The sequence below is a fragment of the Castor canadensis genome, chromosome 10, assembly GCF_047511655.1.
Source record: "Castor canadensis chromosome 10, mCasCan1.hap1v2, whole genome shotgun sequence".
In the NCBI taxonomy this organism is placed as follows: Eukaryota; Metazoa; Chordata; class Mammalia; order Rodentia; family Castoridae; genus Castor; species Castor canadensis.
This window is the reverse complement of record NC_133395.1, coordinates 102,302,222-102,327,178: the sequence shown is the minus strand read 5'-3', so window position 1 is coordinate 102,327,178 and position 24,957 is coordinate 102,302,222. Positions and strand designations below refer to the sequence as shown.

The following is a 24,957-nucleotide window of genomic DNA, read 5'->3' as shown; positions in this document are numbered from 1 at the left end:
ACAAAACAATCCCAACATAGGAAATAGGGCCATAAGGAGGTCAGTTTACTGGTGATGACCAAGGGAACAATGTGCCTTTCTGCAAAGGTACATTCTACTGCTGCTAAATTATGGTTCCATAGCCACTATCCCCACTGGAAAAGGGAAGCATCTCCCCACACCCAAATCTATACTCTTGAAAATCCTGCAATTCCTACTGCAATGGGGATAACAGAGTCCATTTCTCCTCAATGGTGTCACTGAGGGAACTTTACTAAAATGATCTCATTTGATCATGCAACAATGTTCAGCAAATATTTATCAGATGACTTCTGTGGTTCTGGAAAATATAACACAGGTGTAGGCAGAGGAATAATGGTTTTTAAGAGATGTCTACATCTTATCCTGGAACCTGTGAAGAAGTGTCCTTTCATGACAACTGGGACTTACGGTTGTGATTAAGGCAGGATCTTGAGATGGGGAGCTTATCTTGGATTATTTGAGTTGATCTAAGACAATCCCAGGAGTTGATGTAAAGCAAGAAAGTCAAGAGGTGGAGATGTGAAGACAGAGCCAGAAGTCAGAGTGATTCAAGGCCATAAACCAGTGAATGCAAGCAACTTTCCAAATCTGAAAAGGGAAGGAAATAGATTCTTGTTTTTGCTACAAGCTCCCTGAAAGTGTTACAATCAAACTCAAGTCCTACAGGATATTCCACAATTTTAAAGAGTTCTCTAATTAGACAAATATACTGTATAACCTCTAAGAAATTTGCAATATGCTTTAGTTTATGAAAAACTAAGTCATCTTACAATTAAGAAGTCTGTTTCACTTATTTTTAAATCCAGAATTTTCCACATGTATTTTGACCACAGAAGCTTTAAAACATCTATTTACATCCATATTATTAACAGCAACAACTATTTATTACTTTGTATGTCTAATATGTATCAGGTGGTGAGCTGAGTTCTGAAGATAGCCATGAAGAAGAACGAAATGTTATCATTCGCTGGTAAATGGATGGAATTGGAGAACATCATTCTGAGTGAGGTTAGCCTGGCTCAAAAAACCAAAAATCGTATGTTCTCCCTCATATGTGGACATTAGATCAAGGGCAAACACAACAAGGGGATTGGACTATGAGCACATGATAAAAGCGAGAGCACACAAGGGAGGGGTGAGGATAGGTAAGACACCTAAAAAACTAGCTAGCATTTGTTGCCCTTAATGCAGAGAAACTAAAGCAGATACCTTAAAGCAACTGAGGCCAATAGGAAAAGGGGAACAGGTACTAGAGAAAAGGTTAGATCAAAAAGAATTAACCTAGAAGGTAACACCCACGCACAGGAAATCAATGTGAGTCAATGCCCTGTATAGCTATCCTTATCTCAACCAGCAAAAACCCTTGTTCCTTCCTATTATTGCTTATACTCTCTCTTCAACAAAATTAGAAATAATGGCAAAATAGTTTCTGCTGGGTATTGAGGGGGGGGGAGAGGGAGGGGGTGGAGTGGGTGGTAAGGGAGGGGGTGGGGGCAGTGGGGAGAAATGAACCAATCCTTGTATGCACATATGAATAATAAAAGAAAAATGAAAAAAAAAAGATTTAAATATTTGATGTATAAATAAAATGGCACACTCTTTTAATGGTTAAAAAAAAAAAAAACAAGATGAATCCATTCGTTAGATGAATCTATTCAGTATCTCTGGTTTGACCAGCTACAAATGGTTGATACCCCAAGTATCTTTTGAAACTTCCCAGTCTCCCATGATTCCAGGGGACACTGTTATGCAAATATTGTCTCTGCTTTTAGTAAAAAATTAAGTAATATAAAACTAAAAGTAGATGAAAACTTTTTAGTAAAACATACTTTAATTATAAAATTATTAACCACACCCTCCTCTTTCCAATTACTTTTCAATATCAATAGAATTTCAAAGCATTTATTTTTTAAATTATCAATAAAATTTCCAAGCATTTATTTTAATAATCCAATTAGAAAAATATCTAAAGCATTTAATTAATGCTAGCAATTATAATGCATTACCAAGAGAAAACCCTGCCAACATTTTCTAAAGTACTGTTGAATATTCTACAGAGCCCACCATTTTATAACAATTAACTAGGCTTAGTCATTTTAAAAAAATCAATTCCTGAACTTCAAATGATCTCAACTGCTCAAACAGTGCCGCTTAGAACCTGCAGTAAACCTACAGAGCTTTCTCATGCCACACCCTTCTTTTAACTAATGGGAGGGTTTGACTCCAGAGAGAATGCCTTTTGTTTCATCTTGTCCTTACTAAGTTCAATTGCCAGTGGTCAATGTTCAGTTATGTAATCATATGACACAGGAATATCTTTACTTCTACTTCACTTCCACTTATCCTATGTATGATCAGTGGCATTATGACTCTCTGTGGAATAAATTATGGTGGCCAAACTTTCTAGAAACTTAAAATACTCCATATCGCAATCATAAGGACTGAATTCTGTAAAGGAAGGGATGACAAACTACCAATGAGAGCCAAGAGAACTCAAGAGACTCTGACCATTTCTGTGCTTAGAATGTGTCAGGTATCTGGGCCCTTAAATTGGCTGAAAGAAGGATCTGTCATTCAGTGGTCACCCAATGGTGTCATAAGAGCTTGAATCACAAAGAAATACTGGTTGCTTCTTGCTGCCCAACAAGTAAGAGCATTTGTCATCTAGGGCATGAAGGTGCTCATAAATGCTTACTGAATGATGTGATCCTAATGACTGCTCTCTTTCCTTGACACTGATAGCAGTCAGGTTGGTTAGCACACACTGTAAGCATAGAAACAGCGAGAATCTCAAACACTCTTGGTCTTCACTGGTGATTTGTCACCAAAGACAAGATTACAACCTAGTCTGCATATATAAAAGAATCTGGACAATTGCATAAAAACACAAATCAGAACCAAAATACTAATTAAAAAATCTTTTAGGACTGGGGCCATGAGTCAAGTGGTTGAATACCTGCCTAGCAAACTCAGGGCCTAAGTTCAAACTCCAGTACTGACAAAAACCAAAAACCTTAAATTGTTAAGCATAATGAAATTTACAATGTGGGAGATATTAATGATCTCCTTGGATAACTGCATAAATAATTTTACAGAAATAATTGAAAAACTAAAATAAAAAGGTAAGCTGACCTTGACCTTGTTTAAGCCCACAGACAGAGAAGCAGCCTTGACACAGGGTCTTTATTAAAATAGATTTGTATACTCCTATCTCACCAAGACTACAACCTAGAAGTTCATTTCCAGAACTGAGATACATCCCATGAAGCACCTGTTATGAGGGAACAAAACATATCTAAAAATAAACACATTGGTCTTTGAGCACTTACAAGAGATATGAATTATTTAGCTAAATGTATATATTAAAATGGTCAAGAGTTAGCAAGTTCTGGGTATAAAAACATATAATGGAACATGGAAAGGTCCTTTCAGAGAAGAAAAGATGCAGCTCCTACAGCAGATTAAGGAGAAGGTACTCCAGCAGTTGACTGTGAAGGACAGTGTTAAAGTGACAGAGAAACTCTCACAAAGACAGGCCAGGAATTAAAAAATGGCAAACAAAACAGTCAGCATATGGTTAAGGACAAAGGTAAGAACAGGAATGGCTTGAGAATGAGGGCAAAGGTAGATTCAGAATTTGATGGACCAGAGTGATGAGAAGGTATATGGCTCTTTAGAGGGGTAACAGTGGCAGTCATAAAGTTAGTTAATGAAAAACAAAGAAAGGACAAAGTGGGAACCACAGGTTCTCTAAAAATGATCATTGCAAATCCTCAAATGTAAATTGCTTACTTAAAGTACCTAGGCATGTTTAACTATAGGCATGGTGAACACTATACCATACAATGAATTTTCCTTGTTTTAAATCTGTTTTCCACCATGTTCTTGGGTTTATATATGCATGACCTATTCCTGAAATCAGAGTAGGTCACCTTCATATTAAAAATGCAGTACATCACACCAATGTCACCTCAACCATTCCTAGCAAGGTCTGATTGCTGACTGGCAGCAATGAGCATTTCTGACACCATGAGAGCAACATTTAGTCCAACAGTTCAAATTTGCAGTGGACTTTTTACTTCCTTCCTTGAAAACTGCATCAGGTTAATAGTTTTCTATATAATGCTTGTCAACAAATTCCATCTGTTTTAGAGAGGTGAGTTAAGATTTTTCAAATTAGGGAAGCCAATCTAAAGAATATTGGCTTTATCTTTCAGCTAAATACTATGCATGTGAAAATATCAGCAATGTGCTGATAAGATTTTTAGCACAAATGCTAGTTTTAGTAATAATCTGTAATCATGGGGGAAAAGAAGATTAAGTTTGGATATATAAGAGGAGACTTCAAAAAGATATTAACATGGATGTTATGTTTTTTGTGGACTTATTGCTTTGATTTAAAAATAATAATCATAGGGGTAGAAATAAGGCAATTTGACATCTAATCATCCAAGTGAATATCAGAAGAATGAGTGAGGAAAGAAATAAAGAGAGAGAGAAAGAGAGGGAGGAAGGAAGGAAGAAGGAAGGAAGGAAGGAGAAAGAAGAAAAGAGGGAGAGGGAAGGGAAAAGGAAGGAAAGAGGGAGGTGAGTTTGCTAGCTGGAGAGCTAGAAGGAAACAGAATGAGCAAGAGATAGGCAAGGAAAGAAACTAGATCCCTTTGAACAAAGTGTCCCAACTTAATTGTTAGCATTTTTTTACTTTATATCATTGAAAACCTTATTTAGTTCTGTAAGAAAAATCTTCCATGGTATACTATACAACTGCAGCTCAAGGACCAAGTGATATTTATTCGATGCCTGAAACATCTTTGTATTAATTCTAGTGAAATGAGGAAAAAATACTCAAAAAGAGATTTCTGCAGGACAGGTGACAGGTCAGCATAAATTACAACAGACTCCATATTTACACATTGGCAACCCTTAGATTTGTCCTGATATTTATTTCCTCTGAACTTTCAGTCATGAATTTCAATGCTTGGAAGATAACTCACTATAAGAAATGACATTTTCTTCCCTCTTGTACATTTAGATTCTACATTATTTCTGAAGCATTCTTTATTTTTTCTCTTAAACATGTACCACCTGGTGTATCTACAAGCACTTTCAGTTTCCATTCATGACAACACTTTACTTATTTTTCCTAAAAACTCAAAAATGTGCTTCTGACTTGTGTAATAATGAACTTTATCCTTCTGTACAAATTAAGCCAGGCATTGTAAAGCACAAGTAAATGAAAACCTGGGTTTAAAAAAAACCAACAAAAACTGACCAATCTATGTCAGGCTCAGCTTTTTTTTTGAGGGAGAGATTAAGGTGCATACAGTCAACTGGTATTGAAGGTCACCTAAAAAAATGTTGCAATCTTAAAGTGCCATTGACATGTATTTGGTGTGCATGGCAGCTTAGGACTGAGCCAGTAACTCTTTCTTTTCAGTCATTATTGTTTCACCCAAATCATTCACAAAAACACATTATGACAGTGTATTACATTTGCAACAAAGTACTTTAAAGATTATGGCCATTTTTCTGTAAATTGAAATAAAAATACTCAAATAGCATAATTTTTTAAACTTTCACTCCCCATGCCCAGAGTTTGTTGTAAAAATAGTGACACAAAAAGCTCAAAATTCCACAAATGTGTGAACTATGACAGATCTGTCCATAAATTATTCATTACGCACCTGCTGACAACGTTTAAGTTACCAAATTGTTTACCATGGAAATTTTCTGATTTTCATGGAAAAGAGCAGCATACCATGAGACACCACATGTACCTTTAGCTTTCTAAGTCAAAACCAGAAGGAAGAATTCCGGTGTGGGGACCTCCACTCATCTTCTGCCTGCTCCTGACCAGCAGCTGTTCCTATTGGCAACCAGAGATCCTTGCAAAGCAAATAGTTCCCCACTCTGAATGGAAACGCTCATCTTCTCAGTCACTGTTGCAAGCACACACAAGGCTCTCGGAGAGTCACTTGGGGAGTCAGTCTCCAGCCGATGAGTACAAAGCTGACCTTTAAACGCTAGTCTTTCCTCGAGCATTGGATGATTTCACTTCGTGTTTGTGCAACAGTTCCAGGGTCACGGGATCTGGATTAACTAAAGTGGAGGGGCAACCAGGAACCTTGCTTCAACACCCATGTTGCAACTGATAGAAGAGGGGTGGGCTAGCCGGGGGCTCAGGCACCAAGCTCAAGTTTACCCAGGATCACAGGGGTAAGGACCCATTCTAGAGTCGTCCGCATCTGGAGGTGACTGGACTACACGAATCCACTGATGCAAAAACGAGAATGGTCTTAGGGGCTGGAAAGGAAGCATTTTTTTCATTGCTATCACCTTGTCTCAGTTGCCCAGTGAGTAATAAAGCCGAGGCCAAAAGAGAAATCAGTAATAAGAATTCTGTATTTTAAAATTAATATTTTTTTCATCACAGATCTCTAAAAAGATTGATTTTGATTTTTTAAATAGTACAATAAAATATTTGTCTTAGTTACTTAATTTTTTTGTCACATCCTTAAATTCTGTGCCCACTGCAAGGTCCTTACTCCCTTACTCTAGTCCTGTGACCTCACTATTCCTGTTACTGAGGTAGAAAGGAGACTGAGGTAGAAAGGAGAAAAATGGAAGGAATGAACCAATTCAAGTTATAACACAAATACATGGAAATGTCACAATGAAACTCCTTATATGGCTATGTTACATAAACAAAAATGTCTTTTTTCACCAATGGAGGACAGGAGGGTAAAACAGGTTCTGTCTGGGGGTTGGTACCAGTGTGTGTGGGAGTATAAGGAAAGAGTATAGGAGGTGAATGCAGTGGAAATATTAGGTACTCATGTATAAAAATGGAAAAATGAGACCTGTTGAAACTATTCTAAGAATGGTGGGAGGAGGGATAAAGGAGAATGGTGGAGGGAGTCAATATTGTAAGCACTTTTGTAAATGTCACAATGTACCCTCAGTACAACAATCATATGGTAATAAAAATGAAGGCAAATTTAGGTGGGGTGGTAGAGAACTCAGTCTATAGGAAAAACATTACTGTGGATTTACTCGTGATTTCTCTCTGACCCTTGCACTTGTAACTCTGCTCAAGGTCACCCAAGTAAATGGAGGAGTAAAGTTCCAAAGACAGTGAACTTGATGTCAATTTCTTCACTGCTTTGGCCATATCTTCCCTCTCTCCCAGGAAATCCAGGCTTGTCAAATCATTGGGATACCTACTATCAGTCTAGGTAGGACAAGGCTGAGTTATTTCCAAGTGCTGACAATTTTGCAAATATGTTCACTATATTTTAGTAAATCTTGACTATAAGCTTTGTCCTTGCCTAGGACACTACTCTGAGTGCTGATTCCAGCTAGCTGACATCTCACACTCAAGAAAACATGTTCAAAATTAGATTCTGGATCTTTCCATCAAATCGTGCTTCTCTTAAGAGATAACAGAAGATACCATTAAATTAAATGAAGCAAAAAAAAATCTTGCTTCTTTACAGTTTCCTCCATCTTTGGAAGTGGCATCACCAACCACCCAGTCCACATATCCTTCCTCTTACCCATCTAAAGCACCACCAATGACTGTCCATTTGAGTAATAAAACCAATTTATAACAGCAATACTTAACTGAAGCATTCACTATGTGCTGTTTGTAGACATACACAGCATTACTAACTCATTCTATTTTCACAATTCCATGATAGAGTTCCTATTGTCACTTCCGTTGTACTTTTAAGAAGCAAATTTTCCAAAGGTCATAAAGCTGGTAAGAGGATCGCTTTTACTTTAGAACACACATTCAACATGTCACTATTTCTCCAAAATACTCCGTAATTCACTCATTATGTGGCTTTCTACTCCTTCATCTTAGTCCAACCTACCATCCCGGTCATTCTAGGAACTGTAAAAGCCTCTAAGCAGTCATCTGCTTTCTGTTTCTACCTTACATGTATATATCAATCTTCATGAAGTGGCTAGCATGTTCTTTTAAATTTTATATTAAAGCATGTAATCCTTCTGTCAAATCTTCAAAACCATTCAACTGTTCTCTGTTGAATGGCCTATCATTCAACAATGGCCTATCAATCAATTCAAACTCTTTGATATGGCCTATGAGATCCTATGTTAACAGACTCCTACTTCCTCCTATCCATTTTGCCTCCAGATTTTGCCTCCTATCCTTTTCCAACTCAAATATCATCTTTCTGTCCCGCTGGACTTCTGGCCTTTCTTTAAACCTAACAAATTCTCTGCTTCATGGCCTTCTCATGTCATTCATTACCTTGGCTGCAATGTTTCTTCCCCCATTAAGTGAGGTCTCCACTTAATCCTTCCTGTGTGTTCAAGTACTCCCTGACCCCAGCCCAGCCTGAAATAGGCCTCCCTAGTTTTGTCTCTTAGCACCCTTTTCTTTTCCTTCATAGCAATTTAAAAAATGGGCAACCCTACATTTATTTGTATTTTCTCCTTATTTTCTATAATTCCATGAGGTACAATCCAGGTCTTTTTATCTACCACCATACTTCCAGTTCCTAGCCCACAGCCTGCAATTTGGATGTTTCAATGGTTATTTGTTCAGTGAGTGAATTAAACCTGGGTTATCTCTTTTGAAAATTTCTATAAATTGACTCAAGAGGCTACTTACAACATTAACATCATTGATTTTGGTGAGATTATTTATACATATCCATACACATAAACACAGAATCACACACCATATGACAATGCTTTGGTCAATGACAGAGGCACATATACCACAGTGGTCTGGGAAGATTATATCATCTAGTGACATTATAGCCATCTTAGTTTGTGTAAGTACACTATGATGTTTGCACAATGACAAAAGCACCTAGCGATGCAATACTCAGAACCTATCCTCATCATTACATATATAGATATATAGATATATGACTTTACATATATGTATATAGGCATTCATGTATGTATATATAATACATTTTTATTTATGACAGCTACACAAAAATGTCTAATGAAATATTCAACATTTGGAAAGTATATAGAAGGAAGCAACCAAAAATCTCCAAAGAATAATTTAAAAATAAAACCTTATCATATATCTAGAATTTTTGAAAAGCTTTGTGTTGCCATCACAATTATCAGCCCTATTTAGATGAGAATCATTCCTCCAACTGTTCTTATTCAACCCCAATACACAGTGGTGTTGCATACATATTTATTTATGGTAGGATATGGCAATTTAAATCAGACATCTTTTGACAACCTCTCCACAACTTAGAGATTAATTTTCATATTGGTGGCAAATCTCTCAGCTAAAACACCCATTTTACATAATGTTACATGATCCTGCTGCATCCTAGTTATTTTAGGAATACAGACAGATTATTCATGTGTCTGTGTAATAAATAGCCTTTGAACTTTGGGACCCCAGTACTTAAAAAAAAAAATAAAGAAATGCATTCAAGAATGGAATGTAGAATGAGAGAAATTTTTGAAAATCATACAATTGATCAGGGACTGATATCTAGAATATATGAAGAACTTGATAATAAAAATATACAAATAAAATTTAAAAGTATGCAAAAGAGCTGGACATCAGTGGCTCATGCCTGTAATCCTAGCTACTCAGGAGGCAGAGATCAGGAGGTTCACAGTTCGAAGCCAGCCAAGGCAAATAGTTTGCAAAACCCTATCTCAAAAAAAACCTTCATAAAAAAGGGCTGGTGGAGTGGCTTGAGGTGTAAGCCCTGAGTTCAAACACCTGTACCATAAAAAAAAAGTAGACAAAGGATCTAAGATGGTATTTCCCTAAAAAGGTACAAAAATGATTAATAAATGCATGAAAAGGTGCTCAGCATGATTAGCCATGGTGAAATATAAACCAAAACCACAAATAAATCCTATGTCACACCCTCTTAGGATGGTTATTGTCAAAAAGACAAATAAGAACAAATATTGGCAAGGATGTGGGGAAATGAGAACCCTTATACACTGCTGTTAGGGATGTTAATGGTGTACCACTTTAGAAAACAGTCTAGCAAATCATCAAAAGGTCAAACATAAGGTTACCATATGACCCAGAAATTCTACTCCTAGATATAGACCCAAGGGATATTAAAAACATATGCCCGAGCAAATGGCCAAAAAACACATGAAAAAATGCTCACCATCTCTAGCAATAAAGGAAATGCAAATTAAAACCATGCTAAGATTCCACCTCATCCCTGTTAGAATAGCCATCATTAGCAACACCACCAAAAACAGGTGTTGGCGAGGATGTGGAGAAAAAGGAACCCTCTTACACTGCTGGTGGGAACGTAAACTAGTACAACCACTCTGGAAAAAAATTTGGAGGCTACTTAAAAAGCTAGACATTGATCTACCATTTGATCCAGCAATACCACTCTTGGGGATATACCCAAAAGACTGTTACTCCAGAGGCACCTGCACATCCATGTTTATTGCGGCACTATTCACAATAGCCAAGTTATGGAAACAGCCAAGATGCCCCACCACTGACGAATGGATTAAGAAAATGTGGTATCTATACACAATGGAATTTTATGCAGCCACAAGGAAGAATGAAATATTATCACTCGCAAGCAAATGGATGGAACTGGAGAACATCATTCTGAGCAAGGTTAGCCAGGCCCAGAAGACCAAAAGTAGTATGTTCTCCCTAGTATGTGGACTTTAGATCAAGGGCAAACACAACAAAGGGATAGAGCTCTGATCACATGATAAGGCAAGTGCACACATGGGAGGTATGAGGATAGGTAGGTAACTCAAAAAAAAAAAAAAGATAGCATTTGCTGTCCTCAATGCAAAGGAACAAATGCAGAAACTTCAAAGCAACAGAGGCCAATAGGAAAAGAGGACTAGGAACTAGAGAAAAGGTTAGTTCGGGAAGAATCAATTTAGAAAGTAACACATATGTACATGGAAGCAAAACTAGGAATCTCCCTATATAGCTATCCTTACCTCAACTAGCAAAAACCCCTGGTCCTCCTTATTAATGTTTATACCCTCTCCTCAACAAAATTAGAGATAAGGGCAAAACAGTTTCTGCCTGGAGGCGAGGGATTGGGGGGAAGATGATGGGGGGTGGAGGGAAAGGGAGGGGGCAGGGGGAAGTGGGGGAGTAATGAACCAATCATTATATGCACATATGAATAAAGGAAATAAAAAAAAAAACAGAAAAAGTATATATATATGCCTGAGCAGACTCAAAAGACTCATACTCAAAGGCTCACAGCAGCATTTTTCATAATAACACAAATGCCCATTAAAATGAATAAACAAAATATGATATTTTGTGACATATGTAGTGGAATATTATTAAGCAATAAAAAGAAATGAATTACAAGTATGTGCTACAACATGGATAAACCTTGAAAACATTATGTTAAATGGAAGAATTCATCACAAAAGACCACATACTGTAAAATTTCATACATTTGAGATACATAATGTAGGCAAATAGAGACTGAAAGTCAATTTGTGGTGGCCTAGGGCTGGAGGAAAGGGGAACAAATATTGAACAATGAAAAAGAGGTTTTTTTTTAGGGTAATAAAAGTGACCTAAAATTGGAGTGATGAAGGTAAGTATATTAAAACTCTGAATATACTAAAAACCATCCAACTGTATATACTTTAAATGGGTAAATTGCATGGTATGTGAATCATATCTCGATAAAGCTGTTTTTTTTTAAATAAGAATAAAATATAGTTTTTACTACACTTTAAAACTGGTGCTGGGGAAGTAGCTCAAGTGGTAGAGTGCCTGCCTAGCAAACGTGAAGCCCTAAGTTCAAACCTCGGTGCCACCAAAACAAACAACAACAAAAAAACCCAGAAACCTGGACCTGTGTTTGTCATTTACAATTGGCAGGTGTGGCTTAACTAAGGAATATCTATACTTTACTTTTGAATACAGAAGATGAGTTTCATATGCATTCTTTCATAAAGAATATCTGATCTCCCCCTCTTCTCACAGTTCCATGTTTCTTATTTCTATTATTGGTGAGAGACAGACATGAAATCCTAGAACCAGATTTATAGAGAGGAACAAGATGTAAGAGAAGATGTAATTTCTGATTTTAGAGATAAGAAAACTGATACCTGGGAAGGTTCAATATCACTTCCAAGACCATGAAGGCCATTCAAAGGAGAATTTGAGGTTCCCCCAACACTAAAGCTTTACTTTTCACAGGCACCATACAAAAGATCAAGTAGCAAATGATATTTTCTGTAACAGCTCTAACCAACAGTCTCCACAACTGAGTCTCAGGCACAGAAAAGGAATTCTGTTTGAACTGTGAAAAGAGCAAGGATGAATGCACACAGTGATGGTGTTTCTTGCACTTTTTACTTCGAGAAACCTTATCTGAGTGACTTGGCCTTGCATTCACCACTGTGGGAATGAAGACTTACATCTATTTAAATACAGTGTAGACTAGAAAATTTGTACTGGAGAATCTAAACAAGGGTCAGGCCTTTACAGTGCCAGTCCTTGGACCAGTCACCGCCATTATTCAGCTCCTAACTAAGCACAGGTGGGAAGCATCTCAAATGGAAAGTCAGGTTTGATTTTGAATTATTTCTTCAACCTTTGTAGCAAGAACGCTGGCTTCTCCACTCGCAGGTAATACTCCTTTTCTGCCTTCTCTTCTCTATCAAACTCTTGGTTTTGAGGTCTTGAGAGACCTCATCCAATTTGGGGGCTTCCATTATCCCATATTTTCTTCTGTCAGCATCAGTGAAAAATGTGAATTGAAAAAGTGATTTTGTTTTCATGTTGCTGTAAGTTGATGTTGCCGGCACAGCTTCAGTTAAATCATTACTTATGATGTAAATGGAAACACTGGTATCCACACAATACTTAAAAAAAATCAGACTATTCAATCTGTTCAGATAAGAATTTTGACCTCAAAAGTTAATCTTTACTTGGACAATTCTTGGCAACCTCTCTTTCCAACTTTCAGAAAGTCTAAAGTGCTTAAAAGAATTCTGGCTTCATTCCAAAGGATTTTTTTTTTAAAGGCAGAGAAAAAGAGTACTGTATATAAGAGTTGATGACACTCAGGATTGATTTTTACTACTCCAATTCATCTGGCTGATGAGGAGAAATGGATGTCTCTGGGCCCAGTCTTAGTCTAAGTAGGCTGAAGAAGGTAAGGTGGGGGTATTGTTTGGATATCACTGCTATTGCTGCACTTTCTGAAATGGATTTTAAAGCATTTTCTCAGCTGCTTCACTGAATTTCTCTGTGAACTATTATCTTCTCATAATTCAGTAAGACAAAAAGCAAAGTCCTTTTAGTTTTCAGGGCAAAGCATTTAAAAATAAATTGAAAGTATTTGTAGAAGCTTATAGTATACATTCATTCAATCTGTTTTGGTTGTCTTCAGATAGAGATGCCTTAAAATGAAACCAGGTTCTTCTCCATCTCATGAGACTATGCAATAGAGTTTTGTACATGACAGTGATAAATGTGCTTAACAATTTCCTATCATTCAGTAACCTGTGTATATACTACCCAGGCTTATTAATAATTCTTTTTTGGAAATTTTATTATTTAAATTACTTGTTAGCATCTATCCTAGGTACAGAGTAAAGAGGCAAAGGTGATCAATTGTAAGTTGGCCTAATTTCTGATTTGTCATTCTAGAGAAAATACAGGGGTAAAGAGGAACAACATCACAAATTTGGGGGATTTGTGTAGGGGTAGATTTATGTGTATGTGTGTGTCAAAAATTAATAAGCTTCGTGTAATTGTGTTTGTAGTTGAATTTCATTAGACTACATATTATTTGGAAGACAGGGAGGGAAAGAAAGAGAGAAAGAAAAAGAGAGAGAGAAAGAAAGAGGGAAGGAAGGAAGGAAGGAGAGAGTGGGTAGGACAAGAGGTAGGTAGGGAGAATAGGGAGGATGGATTGATTCACAAAAACTTGAATTACTTACTAACTTTAGAAAACCTTTAGATTTCACACACAAATGTAGGTTTTTCCTTTTTCTTAAAAGACAGGAAGATGTAGACCCTCTAAGTCTTCTTTGTCACTGGGCAGCACTGAGGAGTAGAGGCCCTGTTTGGGTTAGGAGAGCCATACTTAGCATCCTCTAACATCTTTTTCTAGGCAGCCTAAGTTCCCTCAGGACAGGTCCATAAAGACCTTTTGCCTCTGGGGCTCTCCCAGCATTCTTACCATGGAAACGAACAGTTGGCATTTGATCAGGATATAGACATGAATGACGGATGAATGAGAGAATGCCTCTTCTAGTCTAAAAACTACTTCCTAAGGTTTTAGTACACTTTCCTAAAGAATAAAATAGAACACAGATTCCCACTTTTTCATCAGTTGACCCAACTTCCAACCTTCTCTAATGTAGTCTTAAAAGGCAATATGCTAATAACATAAAGAACATCTCTCAAAACATTACATCTGTGCAAGAATTTTCTCAGACTTCATTGACTTTTTTTTAAATAAAAACAGGACTATTTTAACATCACTAAGTCATTAAGTAATCCATTTAAGAAGCAGATTACCAGGGAAATTTTTCGATTGACTCTCAACAGAAAGGACTCTAGGCACTTTCTAGACCTATCAGTCTCAGAAATATCAGGTCACAGTTCTCAGTGACAACACTGCCTCATGGGCTGGGCACATTTGAGAGCCACAAGAACTCTTCAGGATCATGGCTGTGGTAATTACTCAGTATTGCTTCAGTGTTTTAAAGCAGAGCCTCTCAAGCATGAATGAATCACCAGGGCATCTTGTTAAATGCAGATTCTGGTCTGGCAGGTCTGGGCTGAGGCCTGAGAATCCACTTTTTTTTTTTAGTGTATATCAATCATACAAAATAATGGGCTTCATTATGATATTTGCATATATCTACATAATATACTTTCATGTCTTTTTTTTTTAAATCTAGATTCTGCATTTGACAGAAAACATGTTATAGTGGTCTTTCTGAGTCTGGCTTATTTTATTTTGTTTAACATCATGATCATCAGTTCCAGCCATTTTCCTGCAAATATCCTAATTTCATTCTTCTTTAGGTCTGAATAATACTCCATTGTACTGCATTTTCTTTATGAATTCATTTGTTGACAGACACCTAGGCTGATTCCATAACTTGGCTTTTGTGACTAGTGCTACAATATCTCTATTATATGCTGACTTAGATTCCTTTGGAGTATGCCAAGGAGTAGTATAGTTGGAGAATATGGTAATTCTATTTTTAGTTTTTTAAGGAGCCGCCATGCTTATTTCCATAGTGGTTACGCTAATTCACATTCTCAGCAACAGTGAATAAGGGTTCCTTTTTTTCCCACATCCTCATCAGCATTTGTTATTGTTTATTTCCAGCCATTCTGACTGGAGAGAGATAGAATCTCGATGTAGTTTTTATTTGCATTCCCTTTATGGCTAAGGATTTTCATGTAATTTACTGGTTATTTGTACTTCTTTTGAGAACTGTCTGTTTAATTCATTTGTCCATTTATTAATGAGATTGTTCTTTTGATGTTTAATATTTGGAAATCAGTATTTTCTAGATATTAATTTCTTGTCAGATGAATAGCTAGCAAAGATCTCCTGTTCTGTAGGTTTTTCTTCACTTTCATACTTGCTTCCTTTGCTGTGCAGATGCTCTTTAATTTGATGCAATCACATTTATAATTTTTGCTACTATTTCCTGAGTTATTGGACTCCTACTCAGAAAGTCTTTGCCTATACCTGTATCTTTAAATGTTTCCTCTATGTTTTGCTCTAGTAGTTTCAAAGTTTCAGGTATTACATAAAGTCTTCAATTCATTTTGAATTAAGTTTTTCGGGTTGGGGAGTTGTTTTGTCTTGTCTTGTCTCATCTCATTTTGTTTTGCTTTGTTTGAGATGGAGTCTTACTATGTAGCACACAGCTGGCCTCAAACTTGTGACCCTCCTGCCTTCTGCTCCCAGGTGCTGAGATTACAGGCATGTGCCACCATGCCCAGATTTACAGGGTGAGAGATAGGGATCAAGTTTCAGCCTTCTTCATGCGGAGATCTAGTTTTCCCAGTACCGTTTATTAAAGAGGCTATGTCTTCTCTAATATGTGTTTCCAGCACTTTTCAAAAGAATCAGATGAAAGTACCTGCTTGGACCTACTTCTGGGTCTTCTATTCTATTGCATCAGGCTTTGTGCCTGTTTTTACTATCATGGCTCTATATTATAATCTTAAATCAAGTACTGTGATACTTTCAGCATTGCTCTTTTTGCTCAGGATTGCTTTGGCTATTCCGGACTTTTTATGCTTACATACTTATTTTAGGATTGAATTATCTATTTCTGAGAAGAATGTCATTGGAATTTGAGATTCTACATTTCTAAAACATTCCCACTGTACATCTATGGGGTTGGCCTGGCCCAGACTCTACTTCTTTGGTGGTGGTTTTTTGGGTTTTGTTTGTTGGTTTGTTTGTTTGTTTGGAGGTACTCAGGGCCCTTAGCTTGCTAGGCAGGCTGTCTGCCACTTTGAGCCACATATCCCTAGCTCTGGTCCACACTCTAAATATCAACGTAAAGGAAAAGAAAAACACTGACAGTAAAAGACAGTCACTGTGGGCTGAGTATACCTGGCAGAACAGTCTTCTCCTAACATCTCTTATCCCTACAAGAAGAAGCAGCTGCATTTGGTTGACTGTATCCGAGCCCTCTTTAGAGATGCAGCAAGCTCCAGAACCCTTTGCATCGCATAGACTTGGCAAGTGAGACAAGAGAAGGGTTTTTAGCCAAAGTATATTTGAAGTTAGCTCTGAGGCTGTCTGAGAAATTTCAGAAAACTGAAATTACTATCTGGAGTGACTCAAGTTGTAGAGTGCCTGCTTAGCAAGTGCAAGCCCTGAGTTCAAATCCCAAACCACTTAAAAATAAGTATGTGTAGTATGTCTGGGGGCGGAGGTCTTTTCCCCAACTGTGAATGGATATAACTGTCTCTCAGTAAGTTTGTACATGCTTAACACTTTTCAGGCTACTCTGCTCAGTAGGGTACTAGTTAGTGCATTGGCTGCTACTAATCTAGCTAATAGTTTCAGTTTTTCTCCGCTCAACCTTAAACGGTGAAATGAACTGAGTCAAGTGTCTCCTACCCTCCCCACACACACATAGTGTAGTAAAAGCAGTATCAGTGGCCTGAGAGGATGAAGTTCCACTGTGAACATCTGGCCTGCTCCTGGGGAGCCAGTTAAGCACTGGAAGAATTACAGCCAGAGGACTCACAAGGAAACTCCAACTCCAAACCAACAGTACTGCAGGGAAAATGACATTTAGATAGAGTCTGCAATCCTTAAATATGCTGCATATCATAAGCATTCTGAAAGGAAAAATTCAAGGTACCTTGTTTTTATATAAGTGCTTGCAATATAAATATTTTAAGTTGAGAATGTGTTTATTTGTATACTGGTGACATAAAGCTGCATTTTTACTTGCGTAAGACACAGAGCAAGGTTACATTATAGCCATTTGATTCTAAGAAATCACTTCCAGCCACATACACCAGGCATCCGTCCCCATCTCTTTGTTTCTACTTCCCCTAGAAAAAATACTGTTCTCTGTTCATTTTATTTAGCAGATTTTCTTATGGCATTTTAGAATGTATTACCTGGTAGACTCTCTTATCTGAACAGCAAAACAGAAAGGCTAAACAATAGCGTTTTTTGTTTCCAAAATTATACCGAAGTTATTTCTTTTCTTGTTGCATACCACAGTGAAAAAATGAATCTCATGGCTTCATAGAGCTCAGAATCAAACTACACTGCAAAATAATTTACTTTAAATCATTTGCATAGGAAATTTTCAAACCACAGTTTCAGTTTACTGTTCATGATTTTTTTCATCATATTTTTTACCATTGTAACATATTGTAACAGTAAGATTTAAACAATTTCTTTTCATTCCTTCAACCTATCCCAATATAAGGGAAGAGAACATTAATGTTTTGTCTCATAATTCACTAAGTAATGATTGATTGTCTTGACAATTAGTTATTTGGCTGTGAGACCCTATCTTGGGAGTTATTTTATAGTTCTGATTAAGTTTCAGCTAGTCACAAAATGGTCACTAAAACAAATGAGGGACAGGTAAAACTTGTAACAAGTGCTTCCTGGCATCGTTGTCTACCCTCAACAAAAAGTCATGATTTTAGTTGGTAAGCTCTTCACGTATTCCTCTTATTTGCATTTTGGCAGAAGATTCTAGAAGTCTGAAAAATTAGACCTAAAGGAACCATCCTAGTTTTCAAGCTAGAAGGCCGAAATTTGACTCAAAACTGTGCATGTATATATGCCATTTTCTGCATAGTAGTACAGCTGTCAAATGGTTCTGCAATAGCCCAAAAGTTAAGAACCACTGCTGACAAAGAAATTTAAATCATCAAAATAAAAAGATTCATCAGAATCACCTTGGAGATGCCAGCCAGTCTTGGTTCTTAGAATGAGTCAGGCCTGGATTCAAGTCTGCATTTGGACACTCACTCACTGTGCCACCTCAGGCAAATTATTTAACCTCTCTGAGCTATAGATCTTTTTTTTTTTTTTCTGTGAAGTGGTTAATTTCAGGGTCTATTTCACTGAGCTGTTGTGAGGAGTAAGTGTATTGTTTCTAAAGGGCTTGACACATAGCTATGTAAACTCTCAATAAATAGTAGGTGCTATTTTATTAGTACTACTGTTATTTGTTTTATTAGCATTATAAAATGCACCAAGAAGACACAGGCTTTATCAAAGTTATAGCAGAGTACTCTAACACTTCTTGCAGGTGGCTAATAAAATAGGAATGTACTTAATTAACTTAATGCATAAGTCATTTTTGACAAACAGATTTGTCCTCAGATTTGATCTGACTTTGTTTACTTTCACTGTAGGACATTTAATCTAGTAAACTAATATAAAAATGGGTTTTAAAGACTCCCTGGTCTTCCAAGAATTCCTTAAGCTATAGGACAACTGTAGTATCTATACTCAGGTGTTTACATATAGCAGGTGAAATATGTCAGCTATGTTAAAGATAACATCACAATGTTAAAAAACAGGAGCCTTCTCAATGGCTGCTAAGGGGACATTTTAGGTATTATGACACATCTGTATTATAGGTTGCCATGCAATCAAAGTAATGCGAAGCAAAAATGTTCAACGACATGTAATAATGTTCATCAGACAGAAGGAGGAAAAAGCAGCCTACAAAATTCTTATCCTGTTTTTCTACAATGATGAACACAGAAAAATGCCTGGAAGGAAATACACCAGCATTTCAGGGTGATTGGCAAGGTAACAGGTACATTTCTACCAGGAGCAGTTATTGCTTTTGTCATCAGAATAATAAGCAAAAGTGTTATAAATGAATGAGTAGACATTAAAAGCTCATCAGCAGAGTGACATTCTGGATAGGGTCTCTGACGGCAAGGACTTAGGTACAAACACCAAGTCATGAGCACATTTCAGTGGGAGCCTCAGACAAGTTACCACTGCCTTTGGTCTCCTTCCAATCTGACTTTCTAGAATTTCATGTGTTGTAATCACATGTTGCAAAAAACCTTTTTTTTCAAGGTAGCATACAAGGGGTACATAGTGTCATGTGAGTGTCACTGAAGGGGTGTGGGCTTACTTTCTGTATTGCTGAATTTAACAATAGAGATTATTTTGGTAAATAATGAAATGGAAAAGATCATTCAAAACAGACGGTAGCTCGATGTAAATATGAGCTTACAAATGGTACCATCTAGTACCTTTGAACGGATTTACATTTGATTTGACCTTAACAAAACAGTCAAAAGCCACATGATTTCTGGAATAAAGGACCCAAGTCAAACAGCAACAGACTGTTCCTATAAGAAGAAGATGGTTTTCCTAAGGAAATTTTCAGAACTGAAGTACTTTATATTAAATTGTACTAACCACTGCTGAGTTTTCAGGAGCAAGGCTTAGCTGAGATCACAGCTCTGATCCAAACTATTAAATAGCCCAGAACTATCAATGTGATTAAAATTGTTTTATAATAAGCAGCAAGGAAATCAGTTTACCTGAAGCCTCAAAATTCAGATAGAAAAACACTGCTTTAAACTGTTTCCTTTGGCTCTTTGTTTAAGATGAATAAGTTTAATCCACTTGCCATGCATCTGCAAGATCAAGAGGGGAGAAAAACCCTCCTTTGCTCCTACCCACACTCCTCCCCTATACCCAGTGGGCTCTTTGGTTGCCAGTGAGAAGTTTCCTCAAGGTGCTTTTCAAATGGCACTGAGAGGCAGCAGCAATGACCCAGAAGCCTGGGGAAAAAAAAAACCAGTTTCTCTGGCTACTGGCCCCACCCTCTTCTTGGCAAAGCACCCAGTGAGTAGAGCTGGTACCCAAAGGCCAATCTGCTCCTATGCAGGAACAAGGATGATTTTCCACCTATACTATGACCCTTGCTCCCATTGCTGAAGAATTACCCAACTTGGCTTCTCTCCTGGACAAAAGGGAAACTCATCCTGCAGGATCTACTCAGGCCCTGGTCCCAACACAGAGTGGTTTGGCCTGGTTAGTAAGAGCCTAGCACTTTTTCCTGTAGCCACAGCCATTCAAACAGAAAGGAAGATGTGTCTGAAACCTAGGCAGAAGCAAAGGGTTAAGATTTCTACACAACTTTATCACTGGAAAAGTAGTCAAGGCGGGGCAGGGAGGGATGGCCTCTCTCACTCGCACTCATTTCTAAATTTAATAATAATCTCTTAAAGACCCCCATTGATACTAAAGTTTTCAAGGCACAGGTAATTATGTTACCACTACATGAAGTAAATTTAAAAATGAAATATGCTGCTTGGGGAATTATTGCTTTGATTAGAAATTGCTTTAAAAGTATACTTAATTTGGACCTAGAGTGTCATGGTGAACAGAGTACCTCTCAGGAATTAGAAAGGCAGACTTGGAAGGTGACAGTCAGCAAATGCTGTCAACTATTCTCTAAGTATTAATGAGTAACTACCCATAGATGCCACTGATCATTTAGGTCACAATGCTACCACTGAGGACACCAATGAAATTATCTGCTTCATGCTATTCTCTTTCAAAGAGCATTAACACTTGAAAAACATGCAAGAATACCCTTAAGACATAGTTGCACTGACTTGGTAAATATGGTACATTTCAACACAAATGCACAAATAACACAGAGTCTGGTTATTAAACTTTGGCCCAAATGATCAATGCTGATAACATTGTCTTTCTTAGACTTCTTCTGAACATCTTTTCCTAATGTGCATGTTACCACTGTAGCTTTGTTTTTGCTGAAATTTTCCTGATGACTCTTTCTATCCCATTACTTTCAAATATTTTGAATAACTCTTTTTAGGTCTGATACTTAAAAATGTATACCTACATTTTGTATTTTTATACAATGTGCAATCTTTGTCTTCAAAAATGAAGAGCTTTAGTTTTTTTACCTTTTCATGGTTAAAGATCTATTTGGATTTGTTTTCATCCAAATACATATTTTTGTTGCTTTCTACTGATCACACTTTTTCTGTAGTCTTTTCTTTCCTGCTATTAAACTGATGTTTTTTTTTTCTCTCCATTGGTTTAGAAATCTAATATTTTGTTTCTACAATTATCTCCAAATTTGTATACCAATAAAAAAAATCAATATCTCTCACTTTCCCTAAAATAATATACAGATAGTAGAAGGTGTTACATCCCTCTAACCCTCATCCCATGCTAGTATAGTACTCGGAATCTGCATTATTTTTAATCAATATAGTTTCTATCACTCTTGTTATTGTTTTACCAACAATACTTGTTTAGATTTCTCATTATGTTTATGGATTTGTTTTCTCCCCCTCCCCCAACCTAGTCCTTCTTTCCACTTCAATTCTCTTATCATCCAAGTATATCCTTTAGTAAATCTTTCTGCTAGACTCTGTGAGTGATTGATTAGCTGGGTGGTTATTTATCTGAATAGATTTCTAATTCACCCTCAGTTTTGAATTATAATTTAACCAGTATAGAATTCTGGGTTGGCAATTTTGCTCAGCATTTCAAAATGCACTTTCTGCTCTCACCCAGCATCTCCTGTTGATGAGAAGTTAGCTGGTTGTTTGTGATTTCTTTGCAAGGACAGTTGTTCCCTCCCATCCCATTTACATTTTATTGGTGCATTCTCATCAAGACAAGCCTAAGTGCTGATTTGTTTTTATATATATTGCCAAGCTTTCCCTGAACTTGAATAGGTGTGTCCTAGCTGTATGCTAAGTAATTTCAAATTCAGGAATTTGTTCTACTCTATGTCTAGTCTGCTCTTTAACCAGAATTTTTTTTAAATTGGAGAGGGAATTCTTGCTTTTATCAAATTCATACTTGCATATAATTTGCACCCTATGGTTTGAATCTCTGGATTCAAATCCCAGTTTCAACATGAACTAACTGTTAATTCCTGTGACAGCTTTGTTAAGGGAGCTGCCTGTACCTGCAGGAGTTGCACAGGAGCTGGGAAAGTCTTGAGCAAATGTCACTGTCATGGGCCTTTGGTATTGCTTACCCTGGCTGTGCGACTCACCAACAATCCAGGGAAGCCTAGAAACGCTCTTCTCTCATGTCTTCAGATGTTTCAGATGTTCTCCTTATTAGAAATATGTAAATCTGGGAAACATTCAATCTATTTCTTTGAGTATAACAAAATATCCATGAAAATGCTACTATTGTCTTAAAATATGTTGGTGTCAGATACATGCAAAACTCAAAATACATCATGACTAAGGAAAACTGAAGTATAAGAAAATCAGTCAAGAAATAGCTTCTGGAACCTGTGTTTATTTCTGCATTATTCACAATAGCCAAGTTATTGGAATCAGCCTAGGTGCCCATCAATGGGTAAATGGATAAAGAAAATGTGATACACACAAGTCCTTCCCCCCTCCGACACACACACATACAATGGGGGTATTATTCAGTCATAAAGAACAAAAAATCATGTCATCTGTAGGAAAATGGATGGAACTGGAGATCATTATATTAAATACTCAGGCAAATATATGTTTTCTCTCATATGCATGATCTAGGGGAAAAGGACATAAAAGTAAAAGGATTATTGGGGATGTGTTAGGGGAAAGGGGAGGGTGAAAGAAGATAAGAAAGGACAACAGAAGGAGTGTGAACAAAGTACATTATATTCATGTATGGAAATGTCAGAATGAAACCACTTACTTTGTACAATTAATGTATGCTAGTAAAAAAAGAAACAGCTACTGGATACGATAATCCATTTTATTAACTTATTTAGTGTGAAGTGTTCAAGAGCATTACACTGAACAGGTGTCTGCCTTGTTGAAGAGGGAGGTCTGAGTAAAGAACGGAGAATACAATGTATTTTTATGCCTGGCAGGATCTTTTACAACAAGCACAAAGCTTCAAGAGAGTGAAGGAAAACAATGGGTAGATCTGATAAAGATGACACTTTGAATGAATGAAGCCAATGTTTTACGTAGTGGTAGAATTTTAAACTCAGAATGTTTAAGGCCAGCCTCCCCCTCCAAGTGTAGATGCCATCCATGTCTGTCTCTATGGAGGGTCCTTTGGATTCCAAGAATCACAACTAAGGCTGAATGAAGCCCTGACACATCCTTGGATTCCATCACTGATTGGTAGATTTTGTTACCCTGAGTTAATTTGAGCCACACTAACTTAACGCACTGCCACTAGTTATGCTTGAATATCACAGAAGTCTAAACACCAGACACGCTAGATTGGTGCTTTACAAATACTACCAATTTGATTCTTCAAAATAATCTATAAGGAAAGGATTTCCTCATTTTAAGAGGAAGGTAATGAGTCACCAACACTTTGGGAATGTTAATGAAGACTCAAAGTTAATCATCAGAGAGAAGCCAATAGTGGAGAGGCTGTGCCACATAGTACTTAAGTCACATTGAACTTCACGTGACTGCCTGAATTCAACTCCAGTGAGCTAACTAACTATGTGACCTTAGTAAAGTTGTTCAACCTCTCTAAACCTACTTTCTAAGGTTGTTATGAGGATTACATGAATTAACAGATGTAGACTATTTGGAACAGTGCCTGCTGCTTACTTAGTAAACACTGTGGAAGGGTTTGTTAAGGATACAAAGGAGGGCAGAAGTATGAATCAAAGCCAGGTCGATCTAGATCCAATGCAGACACACGTAACTAGGACACGCCAACCCATCAAACTCAAGTGCTTGAGGCAGCTACAACATTTCTGAAGATTTTCTTTTCTCAGTACATTCCTCTTTCTTCAATGGTCCTTAATATCACCTGGCTTCCAGAATTGTGCCATGATTCTGGATTTTGTTTTGAGTAAAAGAGTAGAACCCAGATTGTCACAATACTTCCAGAAATCACAACAAAACAATTACCTCTTGGGTCTGAGCAAGATTGTTCTTCTCATACAAATTTTTGGGAGCATCGGTACAACTTGGGAACTTATTAGAGATATGAATTCTCCAGCTCAACCCCAGTCTTACCAAATTAGAAACCCTGGAGATCTGAACAAGCAATCTGAATTTTAACCAGTTCTCCGAGTGATTTTGATGCAGCTTGAGTGTGACAATCACTGTTTTCATGAATCTTAATACACAATAGGGACCCAGGAACCCATATTATTTATCAGCTCATACTAATTTGATGATTGGTGGTCTCTCAGAATTTGGGTCTCCAACATCTAATGAAATGTTGAGGTTTGAGAGCCTCCTCCTTCAGGTCTTTTGGATTTGGCTTCTGAAGATCTCTCAATCCAGTCTCTGTAGTTAGGCATTTTGACTCTTCCTCTCCAGCTTTGTGACTCCTGGACATTTGATAAGTATGTCATCTTTGTCTTCACGGTGTCCTTCCCTGCAGCCATAAGATGGGCTGAGGCAGAAAGCCTGTGGTTCTTGGCAGAGCTTTACTCCACAATACCATACTGTGCATATGGTTGTTT

General features: G+C 37.2%; 1 protein-coding gene across 12 annotated transcripts in view; it reads right to left on the bottom strand.

Annotated features, from left to right (window-relative positions):
- The window catches only part of Thrb (thyroid hormone receptor beta), a 407,107-nt gene that overhangs the window by 360,986 nt on the left and 21,164 nt on the right, over positions 1–24,957 (bottom strand). For 2 of the 12 annotated variants that reach the window (XM_074043807.1, XM_074043805.1), the window contains exon 1: positions 5,799–6,436. The exons of 8 other annotated variants lie outside the window; for them this stretch is intronic. The gene's annotated coding sequence lies outside the window, so the exon portion shown is untranslated. Of the gene's footprint in view, positions 1–5,798; positions 6,437–24,957 lie in introns of those variants that run through there. 2 more of the 12 variants (XM_074043797.1, XM_074043795.1) reach the window with 1 other exon arrangement.